The 26,060-nt window shown below is 33.9% G+C and overlaps 1 protein-coding gene across 5 annotated transcripts in view; it reads right to left on the bottom strand.

Annotated features, from left to right (window-relative positions):
* Positions 1-26,060, bottom strand: part of ATRNL1 (attractin like 1) — a 464,278-nt gene that overhangs the window by 233,619 nt on the left and 204,599 nt on the right. The gene's annotated exons all lie outside the window — the stretch shown is intronic.

Genomic DNA, 26,060 nt, shown 5'->3' with positions numbered 1-26,060 from the left:
GAAGACAAACAACATATAATGCTTAAAATTAATAATTGCATAATATTAAAATTAATGCATGTGTTAACTTTATAAAAAATGATAAATTTGGTGCATAAAAAAACAGTTTCAAAGCAAATTACTTTAAAGACAAAGTAATAAATATTCTTTTGGGCTACATTCTTAGAGCCTCACCAGAGCATGCATTAGTTCAGCTCCTTGCTGTAATTTTTCATGAAGATTTAAGAATTATCTCTAAGAGAGCATATACAAGCAGACATTCACACTTGCATGCAATACAGCCTATAATTACTATTATAACTAAGAACAGCACTTAATATTTAAATAATATCTACAAATATCCATAAGTCCCTGCCTTGCTCAGTTTTTCAGTCTATAATTATCAAAATGAAGACATACAGAACCTTCTACTTTGAATTGTACAGTCTGTTCAAGTAATGGTTGTTTTTAGAGATCTTTGTGCATTTAAGATCTGATCTTGACTAGTAATTACACCAAATTACTCTGATTCCCTTTCACAACTGACGTGAACTTCTGAAATGATACCTCATGATACTCAAAAAGCTACTTTTTTTCTCTCTTTTTATTTTAGAGCAAAGCTGAAATGTGAACTTCAGTATTATAATGGTGTTACAGTGTCTTGTGCCAGCCAAACACAGTTAAACATAAATCAGATTACTTAAAAGCTTAAGGAGGGAACAGTATGTAAACAGCATCATTTCAGAAATAAGCATAGGGAGCACCATCACAAAAATACATCTCTGAAATGTAATTTCCCCTTTCTCTTTGTAATTCCACAATTCCAAGCAATGAAAAAAATTTTAGGAGCTCTGGAATGCAGTACAGGAAGTGGATATTTCAAATTTCTCAGCCCAAAATATCATGAAAGACACTTCATAAAGGAATCAGAATATTATTTAGTGTATTAAACTTCTAGAGTGCTATCATCTTCCTCCTCTCTAGAGAGGATATGTTCCTAGATGTACATAGGTTAAGTAGATTGCTATGCTTGAATAAGAGTAAAATCTGCATTCTGGTCTGGGATCCTGTGGAAAGACAAGAAGCTGAGTACCATTTAGGAATTAAGCAGGAGAGAGAAAAAAATCTGACTCAGTACTTGAGTTAAATCAACAAATGTTTTCATATTTGTCCAATATAAGCAGAAATTTTTAATTTTCAGAAACTTTAACTTAGGTTACTCTCATGATGCATACTGTACCAAATGAAGAGAAATTAGGGAGTAAAAATCTGAAAAAGTTGAAGAGAAATTACAGAGTGAGCAAAATTGTCAAAATATTTGTTAATGGTAACATAACTTTTATTTTATGCAGAAAAGATAGCATCTGAGAAAAGAACAGAAGATTTCTTTGGCCCAATATAAAACACATATAATACATAAGCAATTGTTTAAGTATACCTTATATAAAAAACAAAGGCTTTCCAAATTCAATTTTTTGTTTTAAATGCAGGATGGCTTTCCTTCAAATACTGTGTGGTGTTCAACTTAACTGCTGGTATTTCCAGAATGTTTTTTAAAAGTACCATACTTCAGATAATGAACTAACACAAGGAGAAAAAAACATGCCCATGTTCACAGAGTTTGCCTTTTGTGACCCCTTAAAAAGCTCTTAAAAAGGACCATTTAGATTTTGCATTACTTGGATTATTTTCATTCAAAGTGTCAGAGTTCCATAACAGCATCTGTGAGTCTGGAAACAACTACAGTCAAGGGAAAGTTTGCAATCAAAACCTGCAACCCAATCACAGTCATATCAGGAAAGTTTTACCTCAAATTCTTCTAAGAAACTATAGTGCCTTAATTTCCCTTTTTCAGCACACAGCAAATATTGATTTTATATACCTATTAATGATTAAATGATTCGAATATTCCCAAACTCAAGATGGGATGAATCATTTTTGCACAAAAATGGACACAGAAGGAATGATTTTACAATTTCCATCTTCTGTTAATCTAATCATCTACTCAAGATAATTGCAATGATCTTTTGCTGGAGTTCATGTTTGCAAAACCTATGGAAGAACACCTGTCTGTAAAACTTGTTTGTATGGTTGTATGGGATTTTCTTGAAAGTACTCCTATTTTAAAGTAAAAACATGGTTAAATATAAAGTTCCATCCCAGAAGTAATTTCCAGTTTTAATCAGACACCTTCTAATAATTGCATTACAGTTTATGTTCAAAAGATGAACTACAGCATTTTCTAAAGAAACGGTACATGCATCTTAGACTAATTTCAACACAGAATATTAACAAAAAGAATATATATTTTAATTATAAGTAGATCACAAAGAAGTAAGCAAATATCAGGAACTTAAGACTGATACAAAGAAACAGAATACAATTAAAAAGATTTATTTCCATGAGGTTTTCATATAGATATGAATGTTACTGTCTTTTTGCTTGTGCCTACATAGATAAGGGACAAGACAGGGAAAATTCTTTCAGCTCCAGGTTTTCACTTTGGACTTAAGAGATACTGAAGACAAATATCTCCTTTGTTAATTTTTATCATGCCTAAATAGCCTTCAGTTTCCTCAAAATATCTAAAAAGCTTGTGGATCCCACAAATATTATCTCTATCTTCTCTTATAAATGAAGATGAAGATAAATATCCTTTCCATCATTTCCTATAGAATAGAATCAAGTGCCATGTGGAATATAATTTTTTATGGCAAAGGATAACCCCTACGAGTTAACACAGAATTTCCAGCATAAACCTATTTCTCTTGAAGAAAGAGGAACAACATTTCTGCTTTAACACTGAAAAATGGAAGTAGGATTACTTATATTACTGTAAAACATTATTTGAAATACAGTTTCAGGTGCAGATTCTAATTCTTTCGTTCATTAGCATCAGATCTCTAAAAGAAAAGTTAGGAGAGACATTAATGTGGCAGCTACAGATATGGGTAGAGGTGCAGAGATATCTCAGTAACCTCCCACGATCTCTTTTTTTGTTCAAAGCCAAGATAATAGACAGCCATTTACCATAAATATTTTCAAACAATTTTCTCACCTTTACAGGAACCACTAGAAAACTTCTCATCAACTACAACAGTTGAAGTTCTTTTCCCTGTTTGTCTATAGGTCAAAGCTTTCATTGACTTTATGATCCAATACTGGGACAGAAAAATTGTTGTTTTAAAGCACAAATAATGACAGGTTTTGCAGAAATCTACAAAATGGATATTTATTTTTCTTAAATACTCTGCTATTGAAAGCAAAGAAAAATAAATTAACTATAAATATTAAGGTGAATCAGAAGTTATAATTTTCACAATAATGTCATCCAAAACTGTATCTCCCAAAAAAAGGAATAATATTCTGAGCGCTACAAGATATGCAAAAAAACCTTTAGTATGATTTCATAACATGGTTTAATTTTCTTTTCCTTATAAATTGGTTACAATATTTGGGTGTCTCTTGAATAAAACCAATGCCAGTTGATTTATAGTTGGCCTCAAGTTATGTCACTTGCTGCTAAAAAAACAAGAGCATGATTATTAGAGTATCAGGCTATAGTGAATTTGCTGAAACAAAAACATCAAAGGACTTAGAAATTCCAGCTTTGTACTCCAGCAGGGCAAAGTCTAATCTCAACACCTGGTTCACAGAAAAAACCCTAGAAGTTGTTTGAGCTTTTCCTTCATTTGTGAGTCCCCTTCATCAAGAATGAAAGCTGTCCTATGATTTGAGGATCTCTACCTTGAGCAACTGACAAGAGGAATTTTTGTGGGGTAGTTTGGAATATTCTAACAGTGGTGAAACTCCAGCTATGAGTATCTATGATAATAAGAATGAGTTGCATGCATCAATATTTTTTCCACAAGATCAGAATCAGCCAACCTCTTGAGCATGCAAGCTCTTTTTATGCTCGGAACAGAGGAATTCAGACCAAAAAAGAAGTTGGGATGATTGCTTATTTTAGTATATTAGATCATATATCAGATCTTTCTTGTGTGATTTTCTTGTGTGAAGTAGAGTGGAAGGGTGAGGGAGGAAGATGAGTTGATAAGGTAAGCAAGTTGTAACAAGAAAGAGTGATAGGTAGTTTATAACCTGTGAAACATGAAGGGATAAGCATGTGCATGGAAATTATAATGTGACACAGAGCTAATATTTCTGCTAAAGCCAAGACTTTTGTATCTTAGACTCAAAGTTCATCTTGTACAGGAGTTGTGAAGAGCCTAGTTCTTACCTAGAGGTAAGAACTGCAGTGTTTTATGAAAAATGCTCTATAATTAAACTTTGAGCAATTGCTTTCAACTTGGATTTAGCTTTAAAGTCTGATGCTTCTGTATCAGACACGAAGAGCTTGTGTGTCTGAAAGCTTAACTTTTCCAGGTATCCACCTGCCTTAATAAAAGATACAAACTTCAGTCTACAAAAACCATTTCACTATTTTAACTTTTAGGAAGTGTTGTCAGTGGTGGTTTTTCTATCAACATTTCTGCTTGGATTTTTATCTGGGTGATCTGAAAATTATTATGAACTATTACTATTGTTGTTTTGTTGTTTTATTAAATATTAAAATTTAATTTTCATGTACAGTCTTATAGTGAACTATGCTTGTATTCCTTCAGATCAAAGTAACACCAATATACAGATTAAATATAGACTCTAAAAGCCAGAGTCATAGAAACTCAGAGACAGAATGAAAAGATTCCAAAGCCAAATGTGTTATGTATAGGTTCCAGCTCACAGTCTTAAGAGATAGAAAGGTATATGAAGAAAAAGCTGATGAGTGACAAATGAACAGTGGGGATTTTTCCAACAAGCAAAAGATATTCCCATCTTTTTTTCTCTGTCATGTTTAAGTCTTCAAAAAGTATGTTTTTGAAAAAACAAACAAACAAACATTCTTCACATGACGTGATCTAATAGGAAGACAAGGCGCTGTGACTGCTGGCAAATCTTTTACACCAGTTAAGGATTCAAAAGTCAGACAGCCAGCAGGATATGCCAGAGAGCACTGCACACAAGGATTCATTGCAACCAATATTTCAATGCATGCTATTCCTTAATTTTTCATGTTTTAGTTACCTGCATGACATGGGAAATACACTTTATACTGAATAATGGTGGATGGAATAGATCAGTTGAAACAGGAACAACTTTTGAACACTGAGATTTTTCCAACTTCAAAAGTTAATGTCTGCAGGGATAGATTCATCTTTTTACCATTGCTCCAGTTCACGTTCACCTTGACTATCACATGTGGCAATAATAGAGTCCTACAGAACAATAGGTCAAGATCTGTTCCACCACAAAAATGAGATAATCTTGGAAGTCTAACTCAGGGACATCTTTCATATGGAAATAGTAAGTCTGCCCTCAGAATTTTGTGTTTTAGTTTAAAAGTATAGCTGTCAAGAAGCCGTGTTTGCAATTCTAACGAAACCAATCATGCAAAAGGAAAAAGAAAGGGAAAACTAAGCACAAGTGGAGTTCACTAAATCAAAATTCCACATTTGCAGGAAACAGGAACCTAATCCAGGAAAAGTTTTATATATTCAAACAATGTACACAAAAAGCAATTTTAATCTATGCTCCATTTCACGACATTACCCACTGAAGTTCTATCTGCTCAGGCTCACAATGAATGAATACTTCCGTATAAAATTCTTTCATCTTCCACTGTTAATAAATTAAGAATGAACAAATAAGAGAAACTAAAATAAATACATGGTAAAACTCTAGTAGAAGGCCTAATTATTAAACCTGGAAACATAATGCAATAAGGTCAGACATAACCCAAACTAAACTGCCTGGACTGTGTTGATCATGCAGACTTAAACCCTGCAGAATTATTACTTCCTTCAGTATCGTCAAAACCGTAATTTAATTTCTTCTTGGATAAAACTATTATACACTCCCACACTGGTACTATGTATGTACTGAATCAGAAGAAATGGATATTGACTGAACATAAAGGCTAACATATTTTATTGTCTATCATTTATATTTTCTTGGGGAACACTTTTTGACTGAGGCCACATTAGACAACAAATACAGAAATCAGCTGAGGAAAATATTTGTGGAAAAATATTTGTGTAGATGGGAACAATTTTTGTATATCTATTCTACAAGGAAAACATTAAAGATCAAATGCTGTGCTAATTTGGAAATGGGATGTTAGAAAATTTAAATATATAATAAATTTTCACACTTACCTTTTGTTGCATGAAGTGAAGTTTAGAAATATGACTGCAGAGATCTAAGCATAAGCTATTTTAAAGACATTATTATGTACTACATAAATTTGTTAGGGCCTGGTGGGACCTAAGGATATCTCTAAATTCATGATTACTGAATAATCAATACTTACAAAGGAAAAGGTAAGTTACTCTGATTTTTTGTTTAAATATAAGTGCAATCATAAATACTATTATATTAGGGTATTTTTAGAGAGAGTAAAAAATAGTACTGACTCTTCTTTCAAATAAGGTTTTAACTATGAAGAGTGACCTGTACGAGGAAAAGATAGATAATAGGAAACTGTGTCAGTTTCCCAAAAGAAATATTTAACAGGTAAAGCACAAAATGCATTTCTTTACCTTTGGGAAACAGAAATTCCAAGAAAACATGATAAGAAAAGGACAAATTACCAACAAATGACCTCTGCCTAACTAAGGGAGACATTAAACAAATGGAGGCTAAAAATGACACACATTTATTTTATATATTAGCTTTCCTAAAACTTGAAAAAGAAATTTTGAAGAAAATTTATCTAAATTTTTCATGTGGAATATGTCAAATCTAGTCAAATGCATGACCCTAGTCAAAATTAGTCAGCTAGTTTATAGAAATCATCAGAGATGGGAAGGCACTTCATAGGTAAGTGATTCTAAAATAGATGTGGGACTCTCATAACTTGTAAGGAATTACCCTATGGAGCTGCCATTTCTCTCTGCTAACAACACAGGGAGTCTGTGATTAGGTTAGACTATAGACCTAATGTCAAACTTAGAATATAAATAATGTTAGGTGAAATAAATTTCTCCCATGGTTTGAAAGTACTGATTGGGTATTTCTGTAAAACAACATAATGATAAAATAGGAAAAAGAAACATTTCATCTTATTGGAATTAAATGATCTGAGAAGCAATATGGAGCTAAGTGCCTGCTAGCAGAATCCTACTGCTTTCTACTGTGTTGATGCCTGCAAAGAATTTAGTTTGATGTTGACAAACAGTCCTCCCAGATGATAAGATTTAGTGATAACAAAACATTCATACTGATAACATAAATAGAAAATGAAAGATAACAAAGTCAGACTCAGAATCACAGCCTTCACATCCAGATTTGATAAACAGCTTTCACAAATTATCTCTGCATGCTGAAGTCCTGTCTCTCATGGTGGCATCCACTAGATTATCCAAATATCCACCCCTTCATTTCTCAAACAATGTAATAATTACAGGATATTATTTCCACTATTCGGAGTCACGAGAGGCTGAAAGACAATCTAGTTTTGTATTCAAGTGAGATGAAAGACATTCCTAAGGAAGGTTATAACAGCAGATGTTTTTTTCCTACCTAATAGGCACTCTGTCTATGAAATTCAATATGCACACACCACTATTTCACTTCTTTATTTAATTTTGTGTTTGCGCACACATACGAACAAATACATACCACACAGAAAAATCCTCAGCTAATAACCTCCAAGAAGGGAAGGAGAAAATCTGGGGGAGGGGAACCATTATCTAACTTAAAGTTTTATTCAATATGCAAAAAAATTTACATTTTTATAATGATTAATGTGGACATTATTAAGAAATCAAAATATTGAATATTAAAGTCAGTGAAAGAATGAAAGAAAATTAAAATCCGTAGATGAGAGAGAAATGACATGTTTCAAAATTAAATAAATAAATAAAAAGATTAAAAGTAATTGACACAAAGACCTATAGTACTGGGAAGTTATTTTAGGCATAAATCTTTCCAGGATTGAGATCTCCTAAAACTGCATGTAATAGCAGATTTCTAGACAACATCTTCCAAAACTCTAGTTTTTAAAAGCCTGGCTAGATTAAATGGACAGGCAGGAAAATAAGATACAGAAGTGAAGGGAGTGAAGTGAGAGAATTTGTCAGGCAGAGTTGAATGATTAAATTCTACTACAAAGAGAAGCATTGCATGACGATATGGTTTTGTTCGTCAAACTACATTAAGGAAAAGCCATTTCTATCACTTGCTAGAATTGAATTTTCCTTTCAACACCAGGTTTCAGCTTTCTTGTTATGACTTCCTCTGACATCTTATTACGACTTGATGAATTAAGGAGTTTTGCATTAGGAAAGCTGCACCTGTTACGGAATGTGCTCTTACATGTTATCATCACAGAGTCACAGAACTCTGGACTGGAAGAAGCATCACAAGTTCATGTTGTTCAACCTCCCACTCAAAGCCAGGCTACTGTCAACATCAGATCAGGTCAACAGTGTCTTTTTCCAGGTAAGTTTTGAAAACCTCCAAGAGCGAATACTCCACAGCCACTCCAGGAAACTTGCTTCAATGCAGCATTGCTAATACAATGAATTTTTTCTAATGTTCAGTCTGTATTCCCCAAGGTGCAGATTACACTCCCCCTTGTTCTACTGCCTGCAACTACAGTGAGAAGAACTTGGTTTCACCACCTCTGTAACTACTCCACAAGGAATTGTAGCCTACCACTGGAGTCTCTTTGCCAGACTAAACAAGACCAAACTCCACAGCTTCAATCCAGCTTGTATGCTTTAGGCCCCTAAAAATCTCTGTGGCATTTCTACTGGACCCTCTCAGCTTCTCTATACCTTCTCTAATACCCTTTCTAAACTGGGACACAAAAAACTGGAGTCTAAAGGACACATCCTCAAATTCCAAAGACCCATATGATGTTTTCATAAATGTCAAAGTTGAATTAGCAGGGCAAGTTTAAATCTGCTGGTGCTGGCACAGTACTATCATATTGCTCTGTCAAACTGTGGTTGCAGTTGATTATGCAAATTGGATTTGTTCCAGAGTTCTTACATCCAGGAAAATGCCTAGCCATTACCACTAAACAGCCAATTTTTAAGTTACATTTCTAAAATTATTGGTGGGATGGGATGTGTATTTGAATTATATATTTTAAAGAATCCACACAGATTATTAAACAAAAAATTTCCTGGAGGATGAAATTGGACTCAAAGAGTTAATGTTACTTTGACAGGGCATATTTAACTTCATAGAGTTGTCTGATGAATCTGAGAACATCTCACTGAGGCAAAAGGGTCACTTCACAGTAGTTATTGTAAAGTACAGAGAGTGGCTCAGAACTCTTCCTACAGGAAGAGTTAAAAACAAAATCTCTGAAATTCCAGAAATACAAATTTCCAGTACACACCACTCAGCACTGCAAGACCTCAGCTCTCTCTAGTGAACCTTGGGCAGAGCACTGCAGGCACAGATAAAAAAGCCACCAAGCTGTATTGACTCAAGTTGAACAGAAGCTCCTGTTAGGGCAGCTAAAAAAAAAATCCCTGCAATGCCTGATTTGCACTGAGCCACCTCACCTACACTCGACACACCAACATGGAACCACCTTTCACTCACCCCTGACTCAGGGAATCCTTCTGCAGCATCATGTGCACCCACCACCGTCCTGCCAGGCACCACATAAGGACCCAAAATTCTACAAAGATAGGCTGCTGTGTTCCTTAGTTTGTACAGTCCATGAAAGCTGGCATCAAAGCAATTCATCTACATTTTTTGAATGGAAATGTTTATGGTCAGGCAGGAGCAACCTGTGGAAAGTGCATGCCCAGAAATCTAATCGGTGGTACTGAACCAAACCAAATGTACTTAAAAGAATATCTGAGATTCATGTTAAAACATCCGAGGGATTTTAAAGCGAATATGTATTGAACTACACCCTGTTTTCAAAGAGGCTAACAGCAGCCTTGTTTTTACAAAATGTCACATTTAAACCTAAAACCAAAATATAATCTCATTTTGTGAAGAGTGAATTAGTTGGTTTTGTGTCAGGTCACCAAAAAAATGAACCCTGAATTTATATTAATAAAAAAATCAGACATATATGCAAGGATATACATCTGCATTACACAGTTATCTGGCAAGTACAAACCTAACACTCTGGAAAACACTATATTGCTCAGATTAGCAGTGTTTACATTTCAATCTTTCAGGTACCTAATAAAATCATAATTACTGATCACAGAAACTATAAAGTAATCAGTTTTGACAAGTATTTCATAAGAACTAAATAAATAAATTATTGCAGAACTGACTGGTTATTTCTCCCTCCATTTTAAAAGCAACTCAATTTTTCTTAGACAAGGATTAGAAATAAGATTAGCTAAAATCTATCAAGTAAATATTATTGTTGCAAAACTGAAATATCAACTGAAGAAAACTTCTGTTTATATCTTGAAAAGATTGATTTTTAACCAAAACTGTTTTTTCATGTATAGCATTCAAGGAGGATTTTTTTAGTACACAGAAATTGCACCCCCAAAGAAAAGTAGAAGTCTTGTATTCTGAAGTTTATAAACAGGAAAAATGTCCTATTTTCTTTCCTACATGGAAGATACTTTTCATGTTTCTTAAATAAATAAATTTACACTGTATTTGTATTACAGTTGTTTGAATAACTGTAGAATTTCATATGATGGTCATAGCATTACACAACATTCATGCCTATTTGCATGTGTAGAAATACACATAATAGACATGGGAAATATGCTACTAAAAAGGATAAGATTTGTTTTTCAAAATTCTCCCAGTCTTTATCTTTTTACATATACAGTAGAGCTGGTGTTCCTCGACAATCAGCAGTTAACCTACCGCTTGGCCTCCAGCCTAATAAAACTGATAATAAAATTTTTATAAGGTTATAAAAGCTGAATTTTTAAAATTTATGCAATGTTGTGTTCATTTTAGAAATCAAATACTTGGTTAGAAAAGGCAAAACATGTCCTGAATTTTGCATAAAGATCATGCCATTCAAAATAATGTGTGTAAACCCATTGTGAGATGACAAGAAAAGGGCAAAGCATTTTCTTAAACATGAAGAGAGTAATTTCCCAAAGTTTATTGTTATAAATGTAGAGCATGCTATAAAGCTGTTGGAGTTGCAGAATAAAAATTTTGTATTTGCAATAGCACTTTTCTTGATTACTGTGGATTAGCATATTTATGAGGTTACTCCGCCTCAGGTTTAAACCCACAAATCAAAGGTTTATATCAGCATGGGTAATGGATTACACAGAAGTCTATAGCCTGTGATATCCCAAAGGTATCTGTCTTTCAGAAGATTTATGTACATAATACCACTTTGTAGAAATTACAGTTTCTGATCTTTTGCGCAGTGCTTGGTGATTCCCCTCTCTAATGTGTAAAACAACCAAAAAGCAGCATTCTCAGTCAGCAGAGAAATTCATTGATGTATTTTTCTTGTTCTCCTCCTCACCTTTTGATAAGACCATGAAACACAGAGGCTCTAATTCCTTGATGTACATAGCACTGCTACAGTGAGAGAAGAAGTCATTGTGAGGGTATTTGATGCAATTAAACTTCTGAAAAGAGGAAGGAATCTGCATTGCAGCAGCCATTCACAGTACAAACACCTGAATTTTGTTCATCCTATGAACATAACTATCATAGAATACACATGAAATTAAAAGGATAGTCTCCCTTCTTCTAAGGGAGAAGAATATGAAGAACAGGTTCTCCTAACCTGTTCATCACAGGTTAGTGATGACTACCTTTACTATTAGTGGTAAATATCTACCAGCTTCCTTTTGGCTTCAGAAATACCAGGATTTCAGAGCAGAATGGTAAGGACAGAAATTGAAATGCTTAGTCCTTCCTGCCTCTCATGAAAGACTTTAACTAGCCAAAAGATAAGTCAGGCGGGCTTTCTCAAGACTGTGTGTACCCAAGTGAAACTTTTTTATCATCATTGTGAAATGATGACAAAGGGAGATATAGAAATCTCATTAAACTGTATAGAGAAAATGTTCATCAGCTTTATTATTATTTCAATCTTTTACTGAAGATCCACATCTTGTAGTAAAAGAAACTGAGGTACACAAAGAGGGGCATGGGAGTTGTTTACATGGGTATGTGAGAGTGAAGAAAAGGGGAGACATAGTAACCTATATAATTTAGAAGATCCAACATAAAAATATATGAGGAAAAATCCAAACTGATTAAGTTATCTGTATTGCATATTTATTCCACCAAAGGAACAGTATAGAGGTTTGTATGTAAGGAATGATGTCCTGTTATCTATACAGGGGACAGCACTATTCTAACAGAATTTCTGCTGAAAGAACATCAAATCCCACAAACGTGAAAATCTTAATTGCTTCAAATAAAGTGGAAGTGGTTGACTAACCTAAAAAAACACCCAGCATACCAAGAAAGAAAATATGTAACATGTAAAGAAGAAAATGAATTTAATGTTCTTCCTTGAAGAGGTAATCAAAATCCAGAAAGTGACAACTGAGACTTTTACAAAATAAAATTAAAATTAAATTATAAGGATTAACAGAACACATTGTGATTCAATTTTGTTATGTTAATTTTACTCTCTTTAATTTAACTTTTATCCCTCATTTGAAACTCCCATTATATTGCAAGCTGTAATAAATTTGAAAAAAAGTAGAGACAACTGTCAGCTCTAGACTGTACTCAGCCTTGTAATGCATTCTGTAGAGTCTGGGTGATATATCACTGATATATCATATCATTGACTGCTATGCTGTCAGATTCAGAGAAGTGTAAAAAATGCAGAGAAATGTGTAATGGTAGCAAGCAGGAACCTTTGACATGGTATTTTTTAAAAAAATTGAAGAAATTAGGTGGGGAAAGGTGGATGAGTAACTGGGTTTCAGGAAGACTCAGAACAACGCAAAACCAAAGAGCAGGGCCTGCTCAGTTGAAGCTGATCTCCAATAAACAAGATTAGCCATGTCATTTTGGCAATGACACATGAACTACATGGACAGGAACTGGCAACAGTCATTCCCATGGAACTACAGTGTTTGTAACAAAAGTTTTATCACTGAAATATCGAAATGGCACTGTAATATAGGAAACATATCACCTAGAACTGTGATCTGGGAGGCGGCTCACAAAGCTCAGAATGGGCTCATGGACAAACAGCAAGGAACTTAAGTCAGATTTATTTTAGTTCCTTAAGGCCTTAGTTGTTCAGAAGAAAACAAGTATTCAAACTTGTCAGCACAGAGAGTACTTTTTATTTTCACTTTTTAAAAACTGTATTTCCCAATATATTCCCAGAAGTTGTAATTGTTTAATTAGGCATGTGCAAATGAACAGTAATCATTTGTCTGTTGAACAGCCTTAACAGAATCAAAATCTAAAGAAAATAAACACATTTTTGCAGCTAGAGCACTTCATGCTTTCAGAGAGCAAATGAAAATACTTTTCAAGAGCCCTACATAATTATAATGCTGAATGCCTGAACTCTGTCGAGACATAGGCTGTGCATTTTTCTTTCTCATGTTGAATACTTCATACCAGCTAAAGGCAGAAATAGTAGGATCTGCTTTTGGGAATACTTGTTCAGCTATCTAGATTCTTTTCATTTGAGTAGGAATAGAGAGGGTGTCTGCAGAGCAAAATTTGATCTCAAAATAGTGAATAACATCTTCCAACAAAACAAGTACATGAGTCAGGGCAAAGATCCTGCATGAAAAAAATTCAGAAAGATAAAAAATTCCGTTTCTGTTACACAGACGTTTACTTTAGAGTTCTAAACCACCTCATATGCTGTACTGAAACTATGTGATAGAAAAGTTGGGCAATAAGTAAGACATCTATTTGGAAGAGTTAGCCAAATAAAGATTAGGTATCTTCTAGCCTTCCTCTATCCCTCAGCAAAATGATTTCTACTTTTAATTAGGAAAATGCTTCTAAAGTGGAATTTGGTAAATTCTAGGAAATCCTCCAATGAAGCTTTGTTTCTTAAAAATCAAAGCTACAGAATGTAGCTCTGTGTGTCCTCCATGAACAGCTGTGGGCTCAAAGATTGATTTTAAAAAATAAGTGCCTACAAGATTTCTAATGAGAGAACAAGAGAGATGACCTTAAATGTACCGGCTGAAGGAAAGATACTTACACAAGTGCATGGTATCAGACATCACAGAAGTAAATGGAAGAAAATACTAATAAAAGCATAAATTATTTACATTAATTTTAGACAAAATATCAGCACAAAGTATGGGGTTTTCTGCAGAAACCTAGGAAATTCAAGGTTGCTCTTTGCTCCCACAGCTACTAGTTTCTGGTCACTCCCATAGCAACTAGCTTTCAAAAAGTGGCTGAGCTGTCCCAAAAAAACCATAAAACACTTTTAAAGAGCCTTTATAACGAAAAACTACTTTTATAAAGTGTGCAAATGGAAAAAGGTTTGGCTTTAAAAAAAAAAATGAAGTGAAAACTTGGTTTAACCCTGAAATATTTTTCTGGAAAGTTACAGAAATTAAAAAAAAAAAACACAATCTTCTCAAAAAATTTTTCCACAAAATCATCATATTTGACAAACTCCAATAATTTCACCCCTGAGAAGGCTTTTTTAAGAGAGCTATGGAGGAGGACACAAATATTAACAATACCATCCCCAAAGAGACTAATACCTTAAGAGATAATTCAGACTATCTGTCTTAAAGCACAGATAAGTGTTGAAGAAATGAAGTTAAGAAATTATAAACATACTGTTTACTCCCTGCAGGGTGAACTTTCTCATGTATAGATTTTAAAGGTATCTATTTTGCCAAGAGTCATATGTAAGAAGTATCCTCAGAGTATTTCAGAAAAGATATTTAATACGTTTTCTGGGACAAAAATCCAGCAGAAAGATATCTTCCACCAACTGCATTGACTACGGTCAAAAAGAAGGTTTGGTTTTTTTCCTCATTGATTATAGAAATTACAGATCATTCCAATTTACTCTGCACCCTTTTGTCCAAATGAGAACTCCAAATACTCACGGTTTTCACTGAGACAAGAACATACTTATAAGAAAACAGAGATTTTGTATATTTACTGTTTCTGAGAACAAACGCTTAATTGGTTTCTAGCTGCAAGTGAGGGGTTTTTGCAATTATTTTATGCATCTGTAGAAGGCTTAATGCTGATTTATGTTGTTTACTAAAATCTTGACTTATCCTGTTGGGAAACAGTATAACGAAACCACGTGATCATATTTAAAGCTTACAAGGGATTTTCACAAATGAGATGTTCTATATTGCAAAATTCATTCAGTACAAATACATTCTCAATAATATTTTTTTTCTTTAAAATGGTAAGTTAAAAGTGTTTTATATACCAATTGCCTTTTTAAACTTGAACCTAAATTCAATGAAATTGAAATATAGGAAATTTCATTTAAAACTAAGAAATTTGTTTGACTGCAAGAATGATCGAAGACTGGAACAGGCTGCTCAGACAGGTGAATATCCTTGGAGATATTCAAAACCCGACTCAACAAAGCCCCAGACAACTTGGTTTAGCTGACCCTGCCTTGAGGGGTCAGACAATCTCCAGGTGGTCCTTTCCAACTCCAATCATTCTGTGATTCTATGAATAAGCATGATTATTTCCCTTCTCACAGGTTGTTAGTGTAGGTTATTACTAATTACTATGTTACTGTGTCAGTAACAAGAGACAAGACAGAAAAAAGATTTCTGAGAATTTTAATTTTCTCTCTATTCCTCCAAAACTGACAAGTGCAGAGATGTACACATTAAAAGTGCTTACATGAAACAATAAATACTATCTAGTTCAAATGAAACTTAACTTTTCCCATAGATTTACCAAAGAAAGCTATGCTTTTTGTTAATTCAAAGCATAAAATATGGGAACATCTTGCAAATGTCTAGTTATATCACAAGAAAAAAAAAGTATCAAGTGATATTTTGACAGAAACTGACATTCAAAGTTTGCTAGATCAAAAGTTCCTGAAAGAAATGCCCTTATTCTGGTAATGATGACAAATACTTAACACAATTATGTAATTTAATACATATATTTGCTGCAACACACTGTTGCAGAAGCACCAATCTAATGCTTATACTTTGTGAAGAGTACTTCTCTGCCTTTTTATAGGTGGTCTAAAGAATTTCGCTGTGAAGTGATATCTACTCAATGACTCAATCTCTGTACAATACAATTAATTTAATTTTAAATTACCTAGAGAGTTAAAATTGTTTTTCCTAACAGACAAACTGGAAAGTTGATCACATTTTATGACAATTAATTGAGCCTACAAATCTGATGGCATCCATTTGAACCCTTTTTTACACTGATTAGGTGAAAGTTATGGCAGGTTGAATTTTCTACAGAGAAAATTGAAATTTATGTGACTTAGAAAAATAGGAATGTGGAGAACAAGAAAGGGTGATAAAATCTTGTGCCCTGCAGTGAAAGGCATTCCATCATGATGGATAGATTACCAAGGCCTACAGAACACTGAAGACTCATGCTGCAGCTCAGATACAAGATGCATTTGCTAGTATTCAAAATAAAATCTTATATGGGAATAAAAACACCCAGCAATTAAAGAGGGAAGGCAAAAAGGAGAGAAAGGGACATATGGAGGGAGGGGAGACACCTGATTAATAACGTTGGAGAAATTAAAAATCCATCTGGACATGGCCCTGGGCAATCTGTACTAGCTGACCCTGACTGAGCACAGGAGTTGGACAAGGTGAGTTCCAGAGGCCCCTTCCAACCTCAAACACTGAGTGATTCTTAGATAATACAGTAATAGCCACAGTAATTAAAGCTTTAAAATGATCTTAAAAAAAAGAAGTTTATTCATTCTTAATTGATACATTTCCAATCTTAGTCTTAAAAAAATTCCCATAATTATTCAAATCTGCTTAATATCCTTCCAAAATTAACAAACTCAAATGAGAGATTTTAAGTGTTCTGAAATTGAAGATTAATGGATGTATTATCAAAAAACCTTTGTATATCTTTTCAGTCAGAATTATATAAAATACAAACTGCTCCTCTGTTGAAGTATTTATGTTCTTATCTTGTTTATTTTTGCATATTTATTAACTTTTTCTTTATCGTGAAAAAAAATCTTAGTGTCGGGGATGAATATCTCAATATTCAATCAAATCTCTACCATAAATATTTCTGATGCCTTTTTCCCATTAAATGAAGAATTCCATCTTATTTCCCTTTGCAACTTATCTACTAAAATTCTATCTATAGATTTTAGTGACTCTTCAAGGTCTCCAAATATTTGTTATGCTACAACTTAGAATCCTGACAGAAATCAAAGATACCAGAACTCAAGTGCAATTTCAGGTCAACTCCTTCTTTATTGAACATTGATAGGTTTTGATCTTCTTCCTAGGTGAAGTCATTACACCAATATTCCTTCTGACACACCTGTTGAAGATGTTGGGTTTGGAATGTAAGAATTCTGATTAAAGTGAAAAGAAAATTAGAGCTCTCAAATCAAAGAAAAATCTTAATAATTTCCCATAATTCTTTCAGCACAATTTAGTATAAATATGTTCTTTATTTTAAACTCAAGCTGCCTAATAATTCAAGCAAGAATTCATCTATTCTTTGGGCTAGGTAACTTTGAACAGATAAGAAGATGATCTTAAATTTTATTCAAAGCAATGGCAATAAAATTGCACAATACACCTGTTAAAAAAACCAAAACCTAATGTGTTATCTAATGTGCTAAGTGACATTCCCAGTTTCATATTTCTACCTTGCTAAAATAGGGTACTGATCTTATGTTATATTATTTTATGTTATATTTTGAATTGGTAAAACCTGATACTCAGGTGCGGATTGAGATCAATTGCTGTTAACCTGTGTCTTTATACAAACCTCCAAATTCCAATTAGTTGTCTGAGTTGGGAGTGAACTACTACATTCTCACTGCACTTTCAACAGGAGAGAGAATAATCAGCAGGTAGGAGGCAGAAAAAACCCAAACAAACAGTTTAGGGAGTTGTTGGCAACTTGATGAGAGTGAAATGTTCTGGGAGCTTCAGCAGATGAGAACCAGAAGACATGATTCCATACTTAGAAGGGACAAGCTATGGTGCTAAAATGACTTATCAAAAAATTTCTAGAGCGCTAAAGGGAGCCAAGGGCTTAGGTTCTACGGTACAAGCACATGTTTGTCTGTAGACATCAAAGTATTTGTAGTGCATTCACAGACAAAACTGATGTACTAAAGGACCGAAAATCTCTCAGAAACCTTTGCTACTGTGGATTGGACAGTCATAAAAAAGCTGTTTGTCTGAGAGAGTAGGTCTTCCATATTTTAATTGCAACTGGAGATGTGCTACAAGAAGCAAAGCCTGAGTTCAAAGGTCAGGTTGAAGTCTGTAAGCAGATCAGCAAGTACAAACTGAGGCTAGAATTAAAAATTTGAGTTCCAGAATACTCAAAAATTAACTTTTTGAATCTGTCCTTTATGTAATCTCCAAAGCACCAGCAGCTCTATCGGACTGGAAGAATGAGAAGTAGATCAATTTGGCCAAGAGCAGAGCTTTCATCCATCTGTTTGGGAGTAAAAGTCACACTTGATGGGTCAAGAAGCACCTTATACCTGAGTACCTATTTCAGATGCAAAATTGCTGGGTTTATATACATTTTTCTATCAAGCATCTGAAGGAGAAGCTCACTGTTTTATAAAGAATAAAGATAATAGCTACATAAATGTTACAATATTTAACTTGCTGAAAGAAAAATTACACCTTTATTTTTTGAAGTCTGTTCCAATGCTGCACTTATGTCATATAGCAGAGCTTGGTTTAAAATATAAGTATCCATAAAAAGGTGATATGATAATATCTTGTGCTAATGGTGCCATTATCAAGCTATAAAATGATGCCATTATTTTGCCCAACTGTGTGGCTTCATGCCCAAGGCCGTTGTTCTAGCTGGGAAGAACAACTCACAGTAATATGGCATATTATGAAATTTAACTAAATATGTAAGAGGTTTCATAAATGGAGTGCATTTATGCAAGCCACACTATTATCTAATAAAACAGCCTCCTGATTTATATCTGAGAGTAGGAAATCATGTCAAATCAGCCCTTTCTAAGATTCAAAAATGAAATATACAGTTTGAAAGCTAACTAAAATGGAAAAAAAGGTTTATATGGACCTCATCCTCAAATAGCTGTTATAAAAATTATTTCCCACACTTTCTGGGAGTAAGCCAACTGTCAGAATTTAGGGTGATAAACCATAAACAGGTCAGTGGTCAAAAACTAAAAACTCCTTAAAGCTCTCAAGACAGCATTCAATGCACATAAAATCAGGGATTATAAATACAGCTAAATAAGACATCTGCAACATTTCTCCTACATCTTGAATCTTGTCTGTTTTATATACATGTACTATAACACCCCTCTTACTTTGAGAATTCTTGAGAGTCATTGAGTCTCAACTTTATCTCTCAAGTTCAAAAAAAGACAAAGTGAAAGACCTGTAATGGCACCTTTACATATTCATTATTAACATCTGGCCAGTTTCTAGTTTTGTACTCCAAGCATGACCATTCCTCTTCATGCTCACAAATTGAAACTGCAAAGGGAGGAATAATTCTTGGCATCATTCTCACATAAGAAGAAAATCTAAATTATGACATCAGTTGCAGATTGACTCAATAGTAAATTACCAAATCCAATTTACTCAGGACCTTGTAATTTAATTTCAATCTAATTTAATTCAATTTTAGTTGCGATATATAAATGCTGATTAGTAGACTATTGCATAAGAATATAAGTATTTCAGTTACTTAAGTTACTACTATTTAAGCTACAGTAGATTTCTCTTTTTTTGGTTTTATTTTTATTTTCAAAGATATAATTATAACAGTATTAGGAATGATACAAACAAATGTTAACAAAATTAGATCTGGAATCTGTGCCAATTAACTCTACATCATAATTTTCTAGAATGCAGAAAAAAATTCCCCTTTTGCAACCAAACCAAGCTACAAATTCACTCTATAATTTATACAACAGGCCACGCTGACAGTGTCTTATGTGAAAGATACAGCTACAACCACTGCTCCTCAAAAATGCTATATACTTATGTTTGAAATTTAGATTTCTTCATCATGTGATTATCACTCAGTGACCTTACAGAATTCTGTGATCTTTCTGTATTCCAGTACTACTGAGTGAAAGTACAACGAAAGAACACTGTAAGAACAGTGCAGACATATGCCAAAATGCTAGCTGTTTTTTCCCCAAACTATGTTGTACTTACCTGTCTTCAAGACAGGTGAAGTTCACTAAAAAGCTAAGCTATGACAATGTGTATGTAACACATTTTCACAAATGAAAGAATGCTAAAAATCAAGAAAAAGCTATCAGACTGTCATTTTCTAATTACATGGCTGCGTTTATGCTAAAGCTATAAAGGACAATTAAAATAATTAATCTGGTAGCTTAGTTAAAATTTTATTTTGCAATAGTCACTAAAAAATTGAAAACTGCCATGATAACACTCAAGATACATTGAAAGCAGTTTGCTCCCGGGATCATCTCCCATGACCTGCTGGCAACACTGCCTAATTCCACTCAGGATACCATTCACCTTCTTTGTCACAAGAGCAAGTTCCTGGTTCATGGGCAGCTTGTGCCCGACAGAACCCCTGGAGCCTTTTCTGCAAAGCTGCTTTTCAGCCTGGCAGCCTCCTCTCCTGTACTGGTGCGTGGGATTTTTTTCTCCCCAGCTGCAGGACATTGCACTTCCCTTTGTTGAACCTGATGAGGTTCCTGTCAGCCCATCTCTCCAGCCTCTCCATGTCCTACTGGATGACAGCACAACCCCCTGGCATTTCAGCCACTCCTCCCAGTTTTGTGTCGATAAAAGCCTTGCTGCTCCATGGTCCAGATAAATATATTGAGCTCCATGACATTATTCCACAAATGATGATTTCACTAACAAAGTGTTCCATAAGAACAACCCAAATGGACAGATTTAATTTAAACTCAGGACAAATAGAACTGTAACAATATACTGCTCTGACATTGAAGTAATTCTGACTTGTATATGGAAGTGAATATGGAAATGTACAGAAAATAATTACATCGAGGAACATATATATATACTTCTTTTATATATGTGTGTATATACACACATATATAAGTGAAAAGTAAATGGCATCAGTAAAATGTACCCACCAGGCCACATTCAGATTTAGATATCTCCCATTCACTTTATCTCTTCTCCATTTATTATATTCTTATGCCTATCACCAATTTCCTGACATATTTTATTTCTAGTACAATAGAATAGGCAAGGGGAAGGTATTAAATAAAACAGAGTTAATATTGTTGAACAAGTTTATTTGAATACTGATGTAGTCCTTATGAAAATTTCCAGGCTTATACTTAAATCTGTTCTGTAACTAAATGAAATCTGTTTCTGGTGAAAGAAGGTTTAGTATATTTCTATTGCACAAAAGTGATGCTGCTTTGCAGCAAACTGCTATGGTTGTGTGGTGAGGAAAAATAGCTTTAAATCTGAAACTAACTTTTAATATCATATGAATCTAACTTTTCTGGCAGACACGTCTCATACAAGGTCAGTAAAAAAGTATCTTTTGAAAATGTCTCAGAATGTCCTATGAGCTTCATAAGTCCATACAGCTTAGTTTTCCCTAATTAAACAAACACTGAAAAACACTACCTTTTTTCCTGCGAGAATAAAAGGGAAAGTAATTCCTTATACCCTGTTTTCTATTTACTACACTCAATCCTTTATAAAAGACAATATATCTTCTCTAGCATACAAAGCAAAAATAAGGAGTTCATATATAAAGCGATTTGTGAGCAATCAACATTCAATATTCAGGCTATTCATCACAGCCCCCAACCACAGGAAGAATTTGTTTTCATTGAGACATGAATACTGAGTTAATGATAGGGGTTTGAAAATAAGGCACCTCAGACATGAAAAAATTACCCTAATCTGACTAATTCTAAAACTAAATTTTCTACAAAAACTGAGCTTACAGCAACACTTTAAAAAAACTCATTTAGAAGGTTTCCATTACACATTTCTCAAATGAAGGCATTTCTACACAACTTAAAAGAGTATAAGTAAAATAGATCTTCCAAAGCTAAGGAGGAGAAATAGAAAACTCGGGGTTCCAATGACACTTCAGCAGAAGCCAGAACAGCGGATGCTGTTGCACAGCTACTGTCAGTGGTGCTTCCTACCACCAGGAAGAGTGATGGTGCCGATGTGATGGTGAAAGGCATTTTGGATTCCTAACATAGAACATAGATGAGAATGAGGAAATAATTTCCGTTTCTTGTCTGTTTACAGTTTTGATCCAGGGCAGGTAGAAAATCACAATTATTCTTATCAACAGAATAATACTAATAAATGCCCGTGTTTAACTCCCTCTGCTTGTGTGAAAGGGGAATTTTTTTAAGAAAATGGGTAGAAAGTGAGACAACGGAATGGGAAGAGAAAAAGGCTTATTTGACAGCAGGAAAACAAAAAAGACAGATGCTATATGATAAAATAGATTCAGACCACAGACATGAGAAACAGAAAAAAGCCTACCCTTTAGCACACACATAAACACTACTTTCTTTTTCTTCAGAAGACCTTAGCATATAACTTCAGATCAGAAAAAGTAGCTATGTAACTACATGCCGCTCAATGATGCTTAAACCAGAGCAATTAACAGTATTCTGTTTGTGGAGACAAGGGATGATTCAAAAGAAAACAAAATAATCAAAAAGAATACTTTTTACACTAAACATCTATACCTCCTACCCAGAGGATTAAAGAGACCTTCATTTCGGAAGGCAAGATGACTGATGAAGACAGAAAATTCTTTTGGTTATTTTCTGTTTCTGAATAATGGAATGCTTCACTGAGGGAAATAAAGTGCACAGAAATATGGGACTATACTATTACAGAAATCTGGAATTGGAACATAGAATTTTAATTGCTTAAACTTTGCTTTGAAAACTTCCTTGATGACTGTGATGTACGAATAAATCATTCTGACTACTTTGCAAGATGGAACTCAATGGTACAAATGTTTTACACTTGGAATATCTGAAACTGAAACAAAAATAAAATTACAGCCCTACTAGGACTTAAAATCCTAATATAAATTTTTAATGTATCACCCTCATTTATATAAAAAATAGTATTATCTATGTTCTTGATCTCAAAGAATTCTGGGTCAGTTCAAGGCTCTTCACAGCGTATTTCATATGCATTTCATACAAGCTATCTTCAGAGAAAGAGGGATGAAACAGAGCAGTAGTTTACACTGTCAGGCAGCAAAACTGTCATCATACATGAAAAACAAAGTAAACAAGGACATAAGAAGAGGAACATTTTGTTTAAAAGTCACATTTGGTAGAAACACCATGCTCTTTTGCTTATCAAGCACTTTCTTCATAGCTGCACTTTTACTAACCTCAAAACTGAATTCCAGCATTACCTCAGTTTAATAGTTAAAATGAAATTGATTTGTAACATATTTCAATTCATAAACTGCAATCAATAAAAACATAATACTTCCTATCAACCCTTATAATATCTTTTAATATATTTCCATGTCTTTCCTTTTCTTCCATTAGTTACTTCAAGCACAACAGCAATCTCAGCCTGTGACCTGAAGGAGACTCTACTCCAGTTCTCCTCTTGAAACCTCTTAGCTCTAACCTTGAAGAGTTTTTATTTCTCTTTTGAGCTCTAGTATGTAGTTCTGAAACACTTTCAACACCATTCTTATCTTCTCAGAGTACAGTAATAGCCCAGTGCAGCAAAGATTTTCAAGGCATGATGAAATAGTTTAACTCAGCTTCTGTATATCCTGATGGACAGAGTTATCTTTGGTCAGGGGTTAATCAAATATTATCTCTTGCAGCAATGGGAGATTTGGTAGGTAATTCCCAAAAATATCTGGTGCCTTATAAAAGCACAAGGGCAGGACAACTCTTTTCCTTAGACTAAATACCTATTTTAAAATTTACTGAAAACATGTTTATTTCATGCAAAGATTAATTAAAGTCTACTTACACAGTCATCATAATTGGGGGGGAAAAAAACCCACACTACCAAAACTAAGAATACCAGAAGAAACTGAGAAAATGAATTAAAGCTATTTCTTAATTTTCAGCACCATAACATAGCTTCTCTTCTTTCAAAAAAGACTTCTTTCCATCACTTATTAAATCATATTTCATGCTGATTTCATGCTTGTACAGGGTTTTGACTAATAACCAAAAAATTAATTTCATATCGAGATTGAAGTAGAGAAAAAAATCATATAGGTAGGTTTGTTACACTACAGTGTAACACTAAATCCTCCAACATACCCAGCCATAGATTCAGCTGCAGAGGACACATAGACTCACAGAGTTCTCCAAAATTCATATGATGATTCTGTGAAGCAAAGGAAGGTGGCCCCTTTGCATTTCCCCAATGTATGAATTTTCTCCATTCCTAATACCTGTAAAGAACCTATTCATAAAAAGATATGAAATAAAATCAAAGATAAATAATGGTTGATATCACAAAAGTCATCAACAGTACCCAGATGCCCAATCTCTTCTGAAAATGAGCATCCAAACATCCAGATGACCTAAAAATGCTACATAGTAATGATCTGCAACTTACAGAATTTGAGAAGTAAATATATTTGTAAAGAAGGGGGCAAGACACTAGTAATTATCAACAAAAATATCAATTTGGTTGGAAAAAAATATGATTCCTTTCATACTTTCTTGATTAAATAATAACTTTGAGAATTTCAATTAATCTGCTTGATAATAAAATGTCATTTATATTGTGTCTGCAGGTCAACTGCCATTTACAGAAACAATATTTATGTTTGCATTATGTAGTTAAGAGAAAGATTCTCCTTAACAATGTTTTCATATCAGAGAAATAACTTTGCTATTGGAAGTTCAAAATACTCAGTTATATTCTACCACTAGTTGCATATTGAATATGAAAGTTTATTTTATCTATATGATTAAATCAGAAACAGAAATGACTAATTAATTTCCAAAATATTTCACAGAACTAAGACTGCAATGATACAATTAATCAAAACAAAGTCAGTGATGTCTTTAATCAGTTCTGAATGCTATTCTTTCATACTTTCTTTCTATTCCTAAAATAAAAGACAAAAACCCCACAAACATTCAGAATAGAAGGTTGCAGCAATTTATCAACTCCCTGAGCAGAAGGGCAAAACAGTCCATTCAATTAAAGAGTATGTACTAGACCAATTGTATTATCGCTCCTTGTGGAGCAAAGGGCTCAAATTGTCAACATACTGGCAGTGACAGAAGAGTCAATTGGTAAAAGACCAATTTAATTTGTTTTTAAAATGTTCACATGAAACTCAGGAAGCTGAAAATGGACCAGTTTAATCCACTTCTAAAACCCATTAACTGCTTTCTAGTAATCACTCCTTAGTTCTACGAAGCTTTTGTTTTCAATTATGAATTATTGCTCCTTCATAACAACTTCAGAGACAATTGTAAATACTCCTGATCCTCACTACTGTTTTCCCTCTACAGAATGAGTAGTAGGACACCTGCCTGTCATACCCTGAGAAGGATGATTTCATTCATTTAGTAAGATGAAACCAATGGATTCACCTCACTTTTGTTGCTACAAATTGTTCACATCAAAAAGGAAAAAAACCCTATGGATTACTGAAAAAAATTATATCACTGAAAACATAATGAAAGCACAGCAATTACAGTAGACGGGACATACCTGCTTCCCTAAAGGAGAATTAAACCTGTCCAGATAGATGGTTAGATACCCTCTTTTTTAAAACCTCTAATTTTAGAGATTTTAGAAACTGCCTGTGTCACCTTTCCTTTCAGCATGTCTAAACTAAATATCTCCTACTGATATTTAGTCCCATTTCTTCTTCTAGTTCTCTCTCTCCATCTCCTTCCCCCATCATCAATTGGACAACTTTAGCTGTGGTATCACCCTTTAAATCTTTTCTTCATGAGATTA

The sequence above is a fragment of the Manacus vitellinus genome, unplaced genomic scaffold (assembly GCF_001715985.3).
Source record: "Manacus vitellinus isolate BGI_N305 unplaced genomic scaffold, ASM171598v3 scaffold_15_pilon, whole genome shotgun sequence".
NCBI lineage: Eukaryota > Metazoa > Chordata > Aves > Passeriformes > Pipridae > Manacus > Manacus vitellinus.
This window is presented reverse-complemented; position numbering and strand designations above follow the sequence as displayed.